The 15,745-nt window shown below is 44.9% G+C and overlaps 1 protein-coding gene across 2 annotated transcripts in view; it reads left to right on the top strand.

Annotated features, from left to right (window-relative positions):
- The first annotated feature begins 4,368 nt into the window (after nt 1–4,368).
- LOC138491325 (G-protein coupled receptor 35-like) overlaps nt 4,369–15,745 on the top strand; it is a 111,624-nt gene continuing 100,247 nt past the window's right edge. The window contains exon 1 of one of the 2 annotated variants that reach the window (XM_069617780.1): nt 4,369–4,585. The gene's annotated coding sequence lies outside the window, so the exon portion shown is untranslated. The remainder of the gene's footprint in view (nt 4,586–15,745) is intronic. The other variant, XR_011275989.1, reaches the window with a different exon arrangement.

Raw genomic sequence — 15,745 nt, 5'->3', positions numbered from 1 at the left:
AAGTAAATTTTGGTCCAAAAAACGATGGGAGGTTCCCAAGTCACATCATAAAATATGACAACCCTTTCTGTCATCCAACCGGCAAAAAGCAAGTCAGGAACTGTGACTTTGACCAATCATAATCTTGTGGGTGTGGGCTGTAAATCTGCCCCTACCATAAACTTAGTGATGTAATTTGGCAGGATAAATTCGGGAAACTCACAACACACAACACACACTGATTCCATCCTGATTTCCGTGTGGTGCTCTCTTCCTGAATTCTTCATCATGTTCATATCATGTTCCTGGTTCCTGATTCCTGATTTCTTTACCAAGCCAAGGCCTCAGCATTGCTGAACTCTTCTTCAGCTAGGCCCAAATCCTGAAACCATCCCAAAACTTAAGGGAAATAATTCTGATCCAGTCTGGCTTGCTACCATTCATGCTTGCCTGCTGAAACTAGCCATCCCACTGATCTACAGTGTCCAGCAACCAGAAGGGCCAATCCAATCCAGTCTAAGGTGCCCACCAATTGACCAGATCCGCCCAGCTGACTTATCCCACCAGAAGTACCCTGCTGTCTGTAGACTCGATCCGGATGAACAGAACCCCTGATGGTCCAAATCTTAAATTAAAGTCGACTGTAAGTATCAGTAGGAATCATAGTAAACCATAGCATACATTGCCTTGTCCTATCCCAACCTATAACCTATCCCATCTTTAACTTAAGAACCATAATATTGTCAGAACCATTCTTGCAACCCTGTCTGTAATTCTTAATGTTAGCACCAACCTTATCTCATTTTGTGTTACTTGAACATATGTCATTAGTGATTTGGATTAAATAAAGTAATTCCCATAAAGAAAAAATGAGCATCGGCAACATGAAGGGTTACAAGTGACTGTGCATAACTTTGGAGATTGAGGGGTGGCATTCTCTTTTTCCTAGCCAATAATCTAGTTTAAGTAAAATCAATCTGTCATTTTAAAACAGATTTTCTGTTTTTAAGTGTATTTGACCCGTTTTTCTTAAAAATCGCATAGTGAAATTTAGGCGGGAATTCGCAATTTTGCAAAGGCTTTACAGGTGTGATTTTCAATTCAAAGTATTTCCAAACTTCCATTCTAATTCAAAATGTGTACAGTTGCTCATATTAAAGTTTATGTTTGTTAGGATCTTTTCACTGTTGCTCCGATAGAATTTAAGGACTTTTTGCACACTTTTCATTGTTTCACACAGCCATTTTCAAATTTCATTTTAAACATTTCCAAAACGTTTTTCTCTCTTGTATGGGGAGGGAAGATTGCATTTAAACCATATACACTGTTTCTTATTCCTAAATGCCTGCTGCTTACTTACATCTGTGTGGAATTGCTTCTCTGTGAGTTGAGAAATTTGCAGGGGGAGATTTTAGCCTAGGCGCTATCTTTTCAACAAGCCAAAACTGTCTTTTCCCTGGGTTTTATATTTTGTGTTGCTATAAGTTAATTCAACCGCCTTACCTACTTTCTGATTTGTATTGTCACCACATTGGTGATTGCTGCCCAATATATTAAAACATATGTTTGATTTGAATTTTAAATAAATAAATAAATATTACCTTTGCCAACCAGCCTGATTCCTGGTCCATTGTGTCCTGTGGGTATTTTGAGAAGGGATGTGATATGAGTGGTATATCACTCAGAATATTGAACCTATAGACACAATAAATAAGTATTTCATTTGTGCATTACATGCTAGGCTGAGACCCGGGTGTATTGCCTGATTGAAATCCTTAACAACATACACAAACAGCAGGTGTCCTCTAGTTATTTAGTTATTTCATCATCGAGTACATATTCATGAATACCCTCACAGGGGTGTTTACACCCCTTAGAATGCTGCTTTCAAATTAAAGGTAAGAGCTGTACAAAGATTGAATTTTCAAAGAATGAATATTGTCAACTAGAATTGTCAATACAATCACAACATCTCAGTTGAACATTATAAATTTGCATTTATATATTTGGTTGTTTCATCATTTTCCATAATAAACATAAACATTGGGTAACCCATCTGTGTTCTGAAAGCATTTGCAAATAGTAAATCAGAAAGGTATTTCTCTCATGCTGAAGTTTCCTGAATGCAAATCAAATACACAACAAAAGGATCTGGCATTGGGCCAGCGCACCTGTCAACATCTGGCACACTGTGATCTGAGACACCCGAATACAGATGTACTCTAGTGATACATGAATCCCACTCAGTGGCATGAGCGAGGCAACACAGCTGCTCATGTTTTGCTCACTTTGACACTATGTGGGTAAGCTGGGGCCTACCCACTGAGTAGCACGGGTTCCAGTCCATTTGGGAATATTTCTATCACCCGATAGAGTTGACTGCAGGCTCTTGGTGCAAAAGTGGCAAACTGAGCAACGGCATTGGCAAAGCCAGTAGTTTTGTTTCCTGCAATTGTTTGTTGCGTTTTACATATGAAGGCAATCCTTTGTTTTGGGCCCATAAGGAGCGAGCCCAGCTCAGAGAACATGCAAAGTGAAGGGCTGGTCATCATGTGACTATAATTATGTTTGCTAATAACTTCTGTTGGCTGATTAACTACTTCTAACATTTTACATTGGCAGCTGAAGCACAAAGCCGCAGACAAATTACACAGCCTCTTACAAAGTCCCATACAATGCTTTTGATCTGCAGACCAGCATCATAATGTGAAAACACACCTCCCACCCTCATTTGCCCAGGGCTGTAAATGACATTCAAAAGAATCCCTAACAAGTTCCATACATCCTACACACCCTCAAACAAGCCTACAGTTGTGTTATATAGAAATACCACATGCAGTTCCTTATGTTGGGTTGTGAGGTGGTTGGTTTAGCATAAGAGAGAGGATGTCCTCTAGATAAGACCTCATTGCATCCTTCCACTTGACAAACTCTGCACCTTTCCTAGCACCATTTCCACCATGACCAGTACCACAGGCCCTGGTCAAAGGGAGGGGAAGAGAGAAATAAAGAACCAGCGAGAGAGGGAGAGGACATATAGAGGTGGAAAAGAAGAAAATGTAGATAATATGATTTAGAGGGGGATAGAAGTGAGAGGGAACTATGACTGTCTGAGACTCTGCTTGAGGGACTGTGCCTGAGAGCCGTACTAGGATTGAGACTGGGACTGGGAACAGGATGAGAAATTACAGCTAGGAGGGGCTAGAACGGATGATGGACTAAGACGAGGGACTCATAGTCGGACTAGGAACTAGGACTATGATGAGAGACTAGCATGAGGGACTGTGAAAAGGGTTGAGAAACAAGCACAAGAAACATAGATGATCGGCAAGGACAAGGGACTAGGATAGGGAACTAGGATAAGTGGAAAGGACAAAGGAATGGGCCAGGAGACTCAGATTAGGACTAGGGCAAGGGACTAGGAATGGGAAGAAGGATTAGAGGGACTAGCAATGCCTTCATATGTGTCAAAACCACTGATGGCACAGTAGCGCCATCTCTACTTCCCAAATTGGTCTAATGATCTTCTATTTGGCCTCTAGCATGTCTACTTTTCTCTTCGGCTCTATGTAATGTAATGTAATGTGGCATTTGTATAGTGTCAAGTGCCAATGGCATGGCCTCAAAGTGCTGTTGGTGAATGCCCGTGGAGGACCGAGGTCCGAGGTATGAGATTGGCAAGAGGATTTTAGAATGCAGGTGTACATTTTAACCAGTGCAAAAGTAGGGGTGGCTATGTCCCTGCTAGCAAACTGGCTTGTGGATGGGTGCTGTGATGAGCTGTTGGGAGAGCATGTGAGGAAGGAGACGGATTATGTGCCCAGCTAGACCGAATTTTATCGTGGGACTTAGCTACATTCTAGCAGCAGAGGTGATGTGCGGGATGAGCTCACGTAATGGGTGTTTGCAGATGCATTCAGGTGGGTGGCCGTGCCTTGGGCGGAATACGGCTATCTTCCTTTCTTCCTTTGAGATGGATTGCGATAAGTACCCGTTAGTCATTGCTGATTACTTGCTTTGATGGCTGAGTGCAGGTCCTGTCATGCGGGTCTACGGGAATCCTTTCTGTGCGTATTTTCTTGTAGTCTCCCAACATGACTCATTGATGCCCCTGCCTACCTGTCTGGGGGCTAAAATGTAAAGTGTAAAATGTAAGAGTCAAGACGCTGAAGGGAAGACTCAGGTCTTGAGTGCCTTTTGAAATGCGAGGTGATCCTCTGTGCGGCGGATGCAAAAAGGGAGGTTATAGGATGCTATGAGTGGTCACTCTTGAATGAGTGCGAGGGGTACAAAACAATGTAATTAATACCCCGCGTTTTTCTATAGCAAATATATCTAATGCAGAAATCTTCATTTCAGTGAAAGTTCCCTACTGCTACTTCCTCAAATTAGAGCCTGTGCACGACAGCTGTTTCCGGAAGTCTCCGCCCTTCCTCACACTGTCTTTTCACTTTCACCATGGTCCGTCAAACGTTATGCCTCCAATCTTCAGAGCAGAGAAAGCTGCTGTGCGCTGGTCTCCACCCTCCAGACATGAGCACCGCAAGAGAGGCCCTACCCCTGCTCCTGTGCAGTCTCCTCACCATGCGATTGCCTCTGATTGCAGGTGAGTCCGCCGCGCTGTGCTTCACTTACATATCTCTGAGGTTGTGGGCTGCAATGCAAATGCAGGGCTGCCTTTACATTAGAAACACTGCCTATAAATGCTCAGTTCTGTATAGCGCCTAAGATCATGTCTCTAAGCATGCACGGTTTTCATAGATAGGCGAAAGGATGTAAAGGAAAATCACGGTATTGTCTTACAGTAAATTGGGGAGAACGAGAAAAGTATTTCTGTTCTTTTTTTTTTTTTACATTTAACAAGACCACCTCTGGCCCACATAGTGCTGTATTCAAGTTAGTCTTTCAAATGTTCAGCTCTGCATTTTACTCGGTAAATCGCCCAAATCTTCACTTCTCAACACTGCCTCCGTGCTGTTGGGTCTCTCACTGCGATAAACAAACTCCTTAAAATATGTCCCGCTTTAACCTTCTGGAAGATTCCTTCTGCCTCCCTGACTTCACCAGAGGTTGCCAGCCTGAAGAACAGCACCGCTGGTTTTACAGATTCGGACGAACACAGGTGTATATGTCTAATGTACAGTGAAGTGCATGAATGTAGGGCAAACGTCAACAATGTGCTGGCAGGGTGACTAGCGTCTGTAAAAGAGATGAGTGCGAGGAGGTGAGGTTCGACAAGAAACTCCCATCAGCTGGTTACACAGCGCGCGCAATAAGCACGCTTTGCTGCAATCTGAGTTCATTTGCATGGAACGAGTTTGCAAAGGGAAGATCGCAGTGCAATAGGCACTTATGCTAATGTCCGTCCTGAATTTGCATACGGAATAATTGTGGGCTGCGCCCACTCCAGCATTTGGCCAGCCAGTTCCAGGTTTATAGATACCGCAGTTGGTACCTAGTATATCGTCCACATTTTTCACAAGCACATTTTCACATTTGTGCACAACTTTTAGGGACTCTTGGCCTCTTCGCGCTTTGATAGTGGTTTCTACAAATTAGCACAGTTTGTTTATTCATTTGATAATGCGCACCAAACTTTTGGGTAGCTGGGTGCAGCAGTACAAGAAGACTTAAAGATTAGTTGCGGTGCATATCACAAGCATCTGCATACGTGTACATACATACATACATACATACATTACAATGCATATCATACATATGCTTACGTGTGCATACATACATACAAGGGAATAAATAGTACTGGCGCCACTAGGCAGATACAAAAGGTGCGGTCAATCGTGTCCGGTATAAGGCGAAGGTAGCAGTCCGGGGTAGGGTGGAATCAATTATGAATCATTAGTGAAAAGCCATTTGAGTACATTGTGTCTAAATTTAGGGTAAGGTTGTTCCAGTCTGAGGTCAGATGGAAGTGTATTCCAAGATTGTGCAGCTTTAACTGGGAAACTGGTCCCCCCAGCCGTGAATCATTTGAATCTGGGAATCTCAAGCATGGAGGCATTAGCAGATCTCGTGGGGCGGGTGGCTTTTCTCTTAGTGATTCTTTCCGACAAATAAGGAGGTGCTAAGTTATTCAGACACTTGGAGGTGAGAGAGAGACTGTTTTGGGGAAGATTCTGTCCTTTATTTTTAACCAATGAGCTTCTTTTCTGAATTTAGAGATGTGCTCTCTGTAAGGGATATTCAGCGCTGCTCTCAAGGCATTGTTTTGTAGATTTTGCATTTTATCTGTGACATATTTGTTGGCTCCTGAGTACAAGGCGTTGCAATAATCTAATCTGGACATTATGAGAGCATTGGCCAGGGTAATACAGCTAGTACTAGAGAGCAATGGCCTAGAGGCTCGGATATGTTTGCACGTATAGGCTGTTGTGGAGGAAAGAGAGTTGACTTGCTTCTTAAGGGTGAGGGAGGAGTCCAGGTAGAATCCTAAGGTTTTAACCTCAGGCATCACCTTGATTATATTGTTATCATTGTTGAAGGATGCGTAGTTTGGGCTTAATATTTTAAGATTGGCTTCAGATCCTAGGATCAGTAACTCAGTTTTATTGTCATTTATGCAGAGGCCATGTGATGCCATCCATGCCTGAATGAGGATGTATATCTTGTTTACCAAGTCAGAGTCTGCTTCAAAGTTGCCCGAAAGGGGTATGAGGATCTGGGTGTCATCTGCATAGTTAGTGTAAGTAACACCCAATCTGTCCAATTTATCAAACAGTGGCTTGATAAAAATGTTATACATAGTGGGATAGACACAGGACCCCTGTGGAACTCCGCAAGATACTTGGATAGGATCGGAGGTAGCTGATGGGGAGAAGACTCTCATCATGTGGTTAGCTAAGAAAGGATTGGGACCAGGCTATGGCCTCCCCTGACACTTTAGCAGCAAGCCTGAGATGGTTGCATAAGACTGCATGATCCACCAGGTCGAAGGCTGCCGATATGTCCAGTTAAAGTAGCATAGCTGTTTTTCCGTTATCCTTCAGCTCCTCGATTTCTGTCTTGAGGTCTAAAAGGGCTGTTTCAGTGCCATGAAGGGGGCGGAAGCCTGATTGCCGCAAGCCTAGCAGGTGATTGACTTCCAGATAGTCCTGAATTTGTAGGTAGGCAACTCTGTCGATGATTTTGAGTTGGAAAGGCACAGTAGTGATGGGTCTGTAATTGGTAGGGATGGTGGGGTCTAAGGTTTATTTTTTAAGCAGAGGGAGGACCCAGGATTCTTTCAGATTAGTAGGTACTGTTTTAGTTTTGAAGGAGGAATTTATGAGCTTTGAGATAAAGGGGGCTAAGTCCCTGGCTGCGTCCTTTATTATTTGCTCTGAGCAGCTGTCTCCCTTTCAGTTTGAGGGTTTGAGGGAGAGTATGACTTTTTCTGTATCAATAATGGAGATTGTCTTGAAACTGAAAGACAGGGTTGTTATGGTTTCAGCGAGTTGTGGTAGTTGCTGATCAGTGGGGGGCAGTGTGGCCTTTTTGTTAGCTATTTTGAGTTGGAGAGAGGAGATTTTATTCGATAGAGCATTTTGCATGTTTGTGCACCACATCTTGTCCTTTGGGACATTGTCTATCGGTTGGATTGGGGATTCCATTTTGCGAAGGTAGGAGAAGAGTTCTTTGGTGTTGGATTTGGCCTTTGCGATTCTGTCGTTGAATATATTCTTTTTAGATTTTGGATAGGTCGGTTAATTTGTCTTTGTTGTCGTCAGTAGGAGAGTTGCACCAGATAGATTGGAGCTTTCATTTTTGTAATCTTAGATCTTTGAGTTGGGGCGTGAACCAGGCATTCAGATGCGCTTCCTTTGTGAAATTTAACTGGTGCGATGATGTCCAGGGCCTTAGTCATGGCATGTTAAATGCATTTACTAACGTGTTGGGATCAGCATTACTTTCGAGTCTGTTAATGTAGGGAAGGAGGAGGGGGATTAGCTTTTCCGCACTAATATCCTTGTTGCTTCTAGTTGGGAGTGGAGGTGCTATGCTAATAGTTTTATGGCTGAGGAGATCTAGTGTGGCAGAGAAGGTGGTTAAGTAGTGATCCATCCATAGTTGCGGGACAATATCAGTAATGGCGATATTACAGTTTAGATCGGATACCCAATCGAGGGTCCTACTTTTAATGTGGGTAGGGGAGAAGATTTTTTGGATGAGTCCGTGCTCTTTTAGTAGGGCTGCTATTGATTGGGCATGTTTGTTGTCAATATCATTAAAGCCAAGATTGAAGTCTCCCATCAGCAAAGCTTGTGAGTGGTCTCTTGTATTATTAGCTATGAGATTAGTTAGGTCATCTTTGAAAATTCCTAGTGGTCCCAGGGGCCTGTATACCAGGTGGATAGTGTGCGGTTATTAGATAACAGCAGTTTAGCTGTGAGTATTTCACAGGATGAGCAAGATAGTGAGGTGGCTAGTCAAATGGAAAGAGTGGTTTTGGAGATGATGGGTAGGCCACCACATCTGGCATTAGGCCTATCTATTCTGAGTATCTGATGGTTGTCAGGTACTGCTATCATAAGGGTTGGTCCTGCTGCTTCATGAAGCCAGGTCTCATTTATGGCAAGCAGGTCCAGATTTTCATTGTTTAGGATGTCAGCTATTTCAGTATTGTGGGCTACAATCGATCTAGTGTTGATGAGCGAACCGGATAGCGTTAAGGTGTTGTTAGGTTTGGGGGGGGGTTCGGTTGGGGGGTATTCTGGCTCATAAGATTAGGTAGTGCAAGTATGAGCAGAGTTTAGGGTGTTTAATTTGGTTGCCTGTGTTCGGTTAGTCAGAGGGTCATTGGGTTGGGTAATATTGCGTGTGGTAGAGCTGTTTATGTTGTTTCTTTTTGGTTCATGGAGACGGGGCAGTTTTGACCTATGTCTCATGTTTCTGTCCTTGGGTGGGCATGCTAGGGTAGTAGCAAGGGCCATGATGGCGAGGAGACTAAATGTGAGTAGGCAGGTCTGGGTCTTCTGATCTTTACTCATATTAGACAGGATTAGTTGGTTATGGTGGGTAGTGTAATTTCTGTTGGAAAGGCTGGCTTCCAGGGCAGCAGAGTTCACTTTCCGTAGTATGGGTAGGTTTCAGTTGTCTTGGTTTGGGCAGCAATAGCTGTGTGCTATAGGCTGGATGCCGTTTCAGCAGTAAGGGCAGAGATCACTTTCGTACTATATCTAGTTTCAGTTTCTGCAACATGGGCAAGATTACTTTATACTATCAGTTAGTTGCAGTTCTAGCAGTAAACGGCAGAAATCACTTTCGTGCTATGCCTAGTTTCAATATCCATAGCGTTGGTAAATTTCAGATAATAGTACCAGCTTGGCAGTAGTAGTGTGGGTACTGTAGTGTTACACATGCGTGAGGAGGCAGCCTATGTAGGTACACACAATGGCCAGTGGCAAAACTTAGCAAAGGTTAGCATTGTAGGAGTGAGAGCTAGTACATAAGGCAGTGTGCCAATTTGAGAAGTGAACTGCTAAATCCAACTGCAGTAATGTGGGCAACAATGAGCGGGTAGGACATTACATAGAAGTGACTGCCCCTATGTAGAAGCAGTGCATTAATAAACTATACATACTGAAACAAGCTACGCATGAATTAAGCTGGACACCACATAGTAATGCAGAGTATGAGTGTACTAGGCAGATAAGAATCAATAGTATGGCACTTAACGAGCATATGCAAAAGCTATGCAGGACATGAGTATGCTTATTCAATGTAATATACATTTAAGTTTGCATAGTGGACACGGACTGTGCAGTACATAGGCTAGCAGTGGTATATGCAGGCTGGTGAGGTGCGGCAGCGTGTTGTAGGTATGTCGCTGAGACCTATCAGCATAAACAAGGAGGTCGGTATGCCATGTTCAGGTAATCATGACATTCTCTCAGAGTATTCTATGTAAGGGGTAGGCACACATAGGGTGAATTACTGTTAGTTGCCTCATATGTAGGCGCGTATGGGTGGCAAAGTACAAATGCTAGGCAACCACTGCAACAAAAGGATCTCGGCGTGCGGCGGCCATCTTGATGCAGGGTAATAGGCTCATGCTGGATTCTGGCCAGCCCTCGTGGCTTCTGGGGTGGTGGTGGCTATTGGGAGATGGGGGGAACACAGGATTGCAGGCTGGGGCTCTGCAGCTAGGTCGTGGGTGAGGCTGCTACTACAGCGGGGTTCACGCGGCTCCGGCATTAGAGGGATCACAGTGATAGTTGCTCCTGCAGCGAGGAAGGTCGCGTCTCTGTGTTAGAGCTGCTCCTGCAGCTGGGGGGAGGCGACGGGCTCCTGCCCTGGCGAAGAAGAGGGCCAACTGGGCACAGACAGTGATGGTATTGAAAAGAAGGCGAAAGTCTGAGTTGTCCCCGCCAGTTTCAGACCTATTATTATCTACAGTATATGGATAACTGTGCACAGCCGGCATTGTAGCCACTCAGCTAGTGTACCCAAGTAAAAGAAACTGTCTGTCTAATTCCACCCTTCCGGCTCGCTGCTGATTGGTTTATCTTGGCAGCGTCTCCACGCATCACTCACCCCCCTGTTCCTAACGTCAGTCTTTTTCTTCATCACGCCTCCCTTACTGTTTCACTCCCCCATCTCTGTCACGCCCCTCCCGTTTCACTCTGCTGTTTTTCAACCTTCTCTGTCATTCTTCACCCTCTTGCCACGTCTGTTTTTTTTTTCTTCTCTCCAACACATACCATAAACATTCACCCGCAAGAGCCCCTCCACAAGGCCAATCATGCAAGTAGTGGAAGGAGCTGAAAGAAAATTAATTAAAATGGCAATCATTAGTGTGTTATTGTCCACACAGCATGACGTTTTATACAGTCTCCGAAGAGGAGACTGCATAAAACTGCATGCTGTGGTGAACAAAGGCCCACTAATGGTGGTAATTTCAATGCATGTTACATGTAATCATCACCACTCCCAACAGCAAGAAAAGAGATGTTCTTTTCTTTTCCCATGCTGGAGACCTACTGGTGACCAGCCAGCGGCACAGCCTACTGTGCTATTCAGTAAGTAATGCAATTCTTCTGTTTCATGCAATAGACTGCTTTCCTCATAAAACCTGTAGCTAGGCTTTATGTCGCAAGCAGTCTATTAAATGAAATAAAAGAAATCCAGTACCTACGACATAGCAGAACACTGTGCTGGGCTTTATGTAGCAAGCAGTTTATTAAATGAAACAAAAGAAATCCAGTACCTACGACATAGCAGAACACTGTGCTGGGCTTTATGTAGCAAGCAGTTTATTAAATGAAACAAAAGAAATCCAGTACCTACGACATAGCACAACAAACACTGTGCTATTTGGTAGGTGTTGGATTGCTTTTGTTTTATTCAATTGACTGCTTTCTACATAAAGCCCGTAGCTGGGTTTTATGTGGCAAGCAGCCTATTAAATGAAACAAAAGAAATCCAGTACCTACGACCTACCATCACACTGCGCTATTTGGTAGGTGCTGGATTGCTTTTGTTTTATTCTATTGACTGCTTGCCACATGAAGCCTGTAATGGGTTGTATGTGTCAAGCAATCTATTAAATGAAACAAAGGCAGTCCAACACCTCCCATATAGCATGGTGAATATGATCCTGGCTTGTGAGGGGCACAGCTTGTGCCCGAATCTCGGCAGTGGAGCAGGAAATAAAAAAATATATTAAAAAAAATAGTGGATTGCATTGCCATGTGGAGGGATCCCTGGTAGGGCCTTGGCTCAAGCTAGCCCTAGCACACTTACAGCTCTGATTGCAGTGGAAGTGCTGTCAGGGGACAGAATTGTGTGTGTGCCAGGGGTAACAGGAGAGGGCTCGTGGGTGGGGGTTGAATGTAGTCCACATTCGGACAAATACTCATGCTGCTGGGTCAAATGTGAATAGTGTGTGTGTACACAGTAGGAGACTGTGATGAGGTTGAGGGAGCTCTTCAGTGGTCTGTAACATGTTACGCCCAGTGCCAACGTCGGCACATGATAACGGTCCGGCCCTCAAAATGCAAGTTAGGCATTCACCATCCTCAGATCCCAGAACTCCTGATTGCCCCCAAAGTCTACAAAACGAGCGCTAATTCGTTTACAAGGTGGAAACGTGCCCAAGAGTACACATTTTAGTTCGGCCACTTCATGTCACAAAATAACGTCAGAACACCAACTCCTGGAAGCCCCCAACCATATTGCATTTGCTGGCACAGGTGGTGTGGTAGTGCTGCATAATTGTTTTAACCCAGCACAGCATAGCAAGTCATAAAACACCATACCATTAGATAAAACCACACCACGAAACAGCACAGCACCATACAGCACACTAATATTACACTGATTACTCAGAGACAGAACAAGTCACTGGCTTCTGTCATCCACTCTCATTATGCTATAAACGGGGCTATACGCACATCCACTTATGCCCCCATTTTCAAGTGACAGCGAAGCTGCATAAACCTGCTATAGTTGCAGACTCCGCCCGCCCCCCCACCCCCCGGCCTTCCCCATCTACACATATAGCGCGATATGTTTATGCAACCCTAAAAAGGAGTCGCCTGCCAGATGCACACACACAAACGCGAGGCACAGGAGATGACAGGAAGAGCAGGGACAGCCCCTGCCCACAGCCGCCCTTCCTCACGCCCCAACACAATTGGAAACTGCTAAAAGCCTCCCCACCCCCCCAGCAGCAGCCGTAGTGCCCAGGTAAACCAAACAAGTAAACCGCATACAGGGAGTTCACGTATGAAATCAATATCTTGCTAATGACACATAGTAACGTATGTAGTTTTCCAAAGTTCGAGCAGCACCAGAAACAAAAAGTTTAAAAAAAGAGTGTCACATGTACCTATCCAGGCCTGCTGCCCTCCCTTCGGTGCAGGCTGGCAGTTCGTCACCGGAGCACTGTCTGCACCGGCCGGGTGGCCGCACCTGCGCATTTGTATGGCATGTGCGTTTGTTAACGGTTGATGCCGGTGCCCGTGCCCCCCACATTGCGCAGATGTGAGCCCCAAATGGCCAAATCCACGAGCAGAGCAGCGAACCACACCCAAGCTGACTGGCAGTGGCCTGTCATGTAATGTAATGTTACCCTGGGGCTACAACCAAAAGACCCAGGGCTATTGCTCCCCCACCAGATGTACCCTAGCGATAGACCTGGGGGAGCCAGGGAATTCATGGGTAGGCAAAGCCTAGGGATGAGCCTGGCGGCCAGGCCTAGCTCTAGGAACCGACCGCAGTAAATGGCTGCACAAATCAGGCGGGTGTTTTCTTATGTCAGGGTCAAAAAAGGGGGCTGTGGGGGAAGGAAATTTTGGGGCATTAAAAGAGTCTAAAGAGGTTTTCAGGGCAATAAAAATGACCGCGGTGATAAAAATGGCTAAAGGGAGAGAGAAAAGGGGATAAGTGTATTGGGGGCAACACAATTGGCTAAAGTGGGCTGGGGCAACAAGAGACAAGAACAGGGGCAAAAGAGGACAAGAACATGTGCTAGGGGCAACAAAAAAAGGTCTAAACGGGGCTGGAGGGGAACAATTGGTTAAAGGGTTTGTGGGCTACAAAAAGGCCATGAACAGGAGCTAAAGGGTGACTGGGCAACACAATTGGGGCAAAGGAGACAAGAACTGCCAACTTGGTAGACACAGTGAATTCCAGCGCCATTTCCCGCACTCAGCAGAGGTGTGACCCTTTGCAATCCCGTCACCTCCCGGTGTCTGGCTCAAATAGTGTCTCGTTTGACAGTGGTCAGAAGGTAACGAACCATCAATAATACAATGGAGACCCCATGGCATATTGGTGCACCATATAAAGGGCAGTAATCATGCCATCAAGCTCCTTTCCCTCACTTTCCCTCCCCACTACCTCTTCTGCCACCCAAGTGTGATTCAGTTTTACCCATTCCTCAGAAAATCCTATTTTTGCTGCACAAACACCAACACAAACACCAACTTCGAGCAGAAGTCACGTAAAAGCTATTCGATAGCGAGGAGGAAGCGATTTCTTTTTTGATGTTATGAAATGATTAGCTAGTTCAACGTATCTGACTTCCCCCACATGGAGAAAACACACCCCACTGATTCTTCCTTTGACGCTCAAACATCACGGAAGACCGACTGCACCCAGGGTCGGACTGGGACAAGAAATAGGCCTGGTCACCCAAAAAAAAGTGGGCCACCCCTCGCCTCAAAAAAGTGGCCCACCCTTCGCCTAATGACCCTTGACTTCTGATGACATCACCGGAAGTGATGTCATTTGACCCCACCTCAAAGTGACATCCCGGGATGAACTTTTACCCCTTGGCAAAACAGGAAGTGGCATCAAATAGCAGTGTTCCTAAGTACACTAAATTACTGTGAATCCAAGCAGACGTCCAAGGCCAAATGATAAAATATTATTGTATAGCACTTACGCTTAAGCTCTTTTTTATATAACAAATATGCATACAATATCACCCAACCTGTGTTGGTACTCATTTATCGACCTAAGAAGGATGAAAGACTTTTTGAAAAAGAAAAAAAAAGTGAAAAAAATAAAATCTTTTTTTTCCCATTTTTTTCTTCTTCCAAACTGGCCCAGGCATGGCCAGAAACCGGCCCCCACTCCCCAGGGACGATATCGGCCCGGCCACAGCCGAAAGGCCGAAGGGCCAATCCGACCCTGACTGCACCTGGACATAGTTTTGACAACTGGCAGGTTCGTGCTTTGCTGAATCCCCAAGAGCAGCTGTTTCTTAGCAGGCAGGCTGCCTTGCGGTCTGGTGCCCTGTGGGGGGCACTGTGCACTTCAAAAAAATCTCGACCAACTGAGCAAAGCTTCTCTGATATGGGCCACTCAGCGATGGAGGCAATCAAGGGCAGCAATCAGGGAAAAGAGGTGATTCTGTTTCAAACATCGCCTCTTCCTGTCCTGCCCCAGCTAATCAGTGAGTTGCTGGGAAGGGAACGGCAGTCATGAGGCTGGACCAGAAGACAGGCAGAAGTGAGCATGTCTTTTTTTGGTATTACCCCTATTGACCTTTCACAATGGACCTTTTTTCCTAATTGACCTAATAATAGTGGTCCTAATTGACCTTCTGCACAATTGACCTTTACCGTTATTCTACTTGTATATATGTGTGGGATAGGTTTGGGGTAATAAATAATATAATGGTATTGGGAAGGAGGTTGCAGGAGTTTTTGGATTGAGTGGGGTTGCAGGGGGTTTTCCCCCACATATATGTCCTAATTGACCTTCATTTCACAATCAATTTTGAAAAGGTCTGTTAGTATACATCCCTTTTCTTTTTCCTTTTTTTGTTTTCAAATGAGTGGGCGCGCACCCGGTTGGGCTGGTGTCCGGCCCTGCTTTGGACAGGCAGTGGCCCGAGAGGGGGGTCAGGCCAGAGCCCTAGGTGGGGCTCAGGCCAGCCCAAGTCCCGCTGGGCTGGCCCAGCTCTACCTAGCGACATCCCTGTCACAAGCATTGCCATTTCCTATACAAACCGGATGATTTGCTTCATAGCTTCACAACACACCTTTTCTTCTCTATCGTCTTTGCAGCATTGGTTTTGGTCACAGGGTGGTGTTTTGCAACACAGTATGCACCAAAACTAAAAATAAAGACCTGTGGATGTAGAACAGCATTCTTATCACGTGAGCAATGGTCACAGACAATGGCCAAAGGTACCTTAGAGTCTGCTTTGTCAAATCAGTTTAGTCATATCAGTTTTACTGCTGAAGAGCAATTAAACCAGGTGCACTAAATGTTAATAAACATCAGTACTAATTGAGACATTTAAACCGATTAGATG

Source organism: Ambystoma mexicanum, chromosome 10 (genome assembly GCF_040938575.1).
Source record: "Ambystoma mexicanum isolate Mex_15411 chromosome 10, UKY_AmexF1_1, whole genome shotgun sequence".
In the NCBI taxonomy this organism is placed as follows: Eukaryota; Metazoa; Chordata; class Amphibia; order Caudata; family Ambystomatidae; genus Ambystoma; species Ambystoma mexicanum.
Note: the sequence above shows the minus strand (reverse complement) of the source record. Positions and strands in the feature narration are given on the sequence as shown.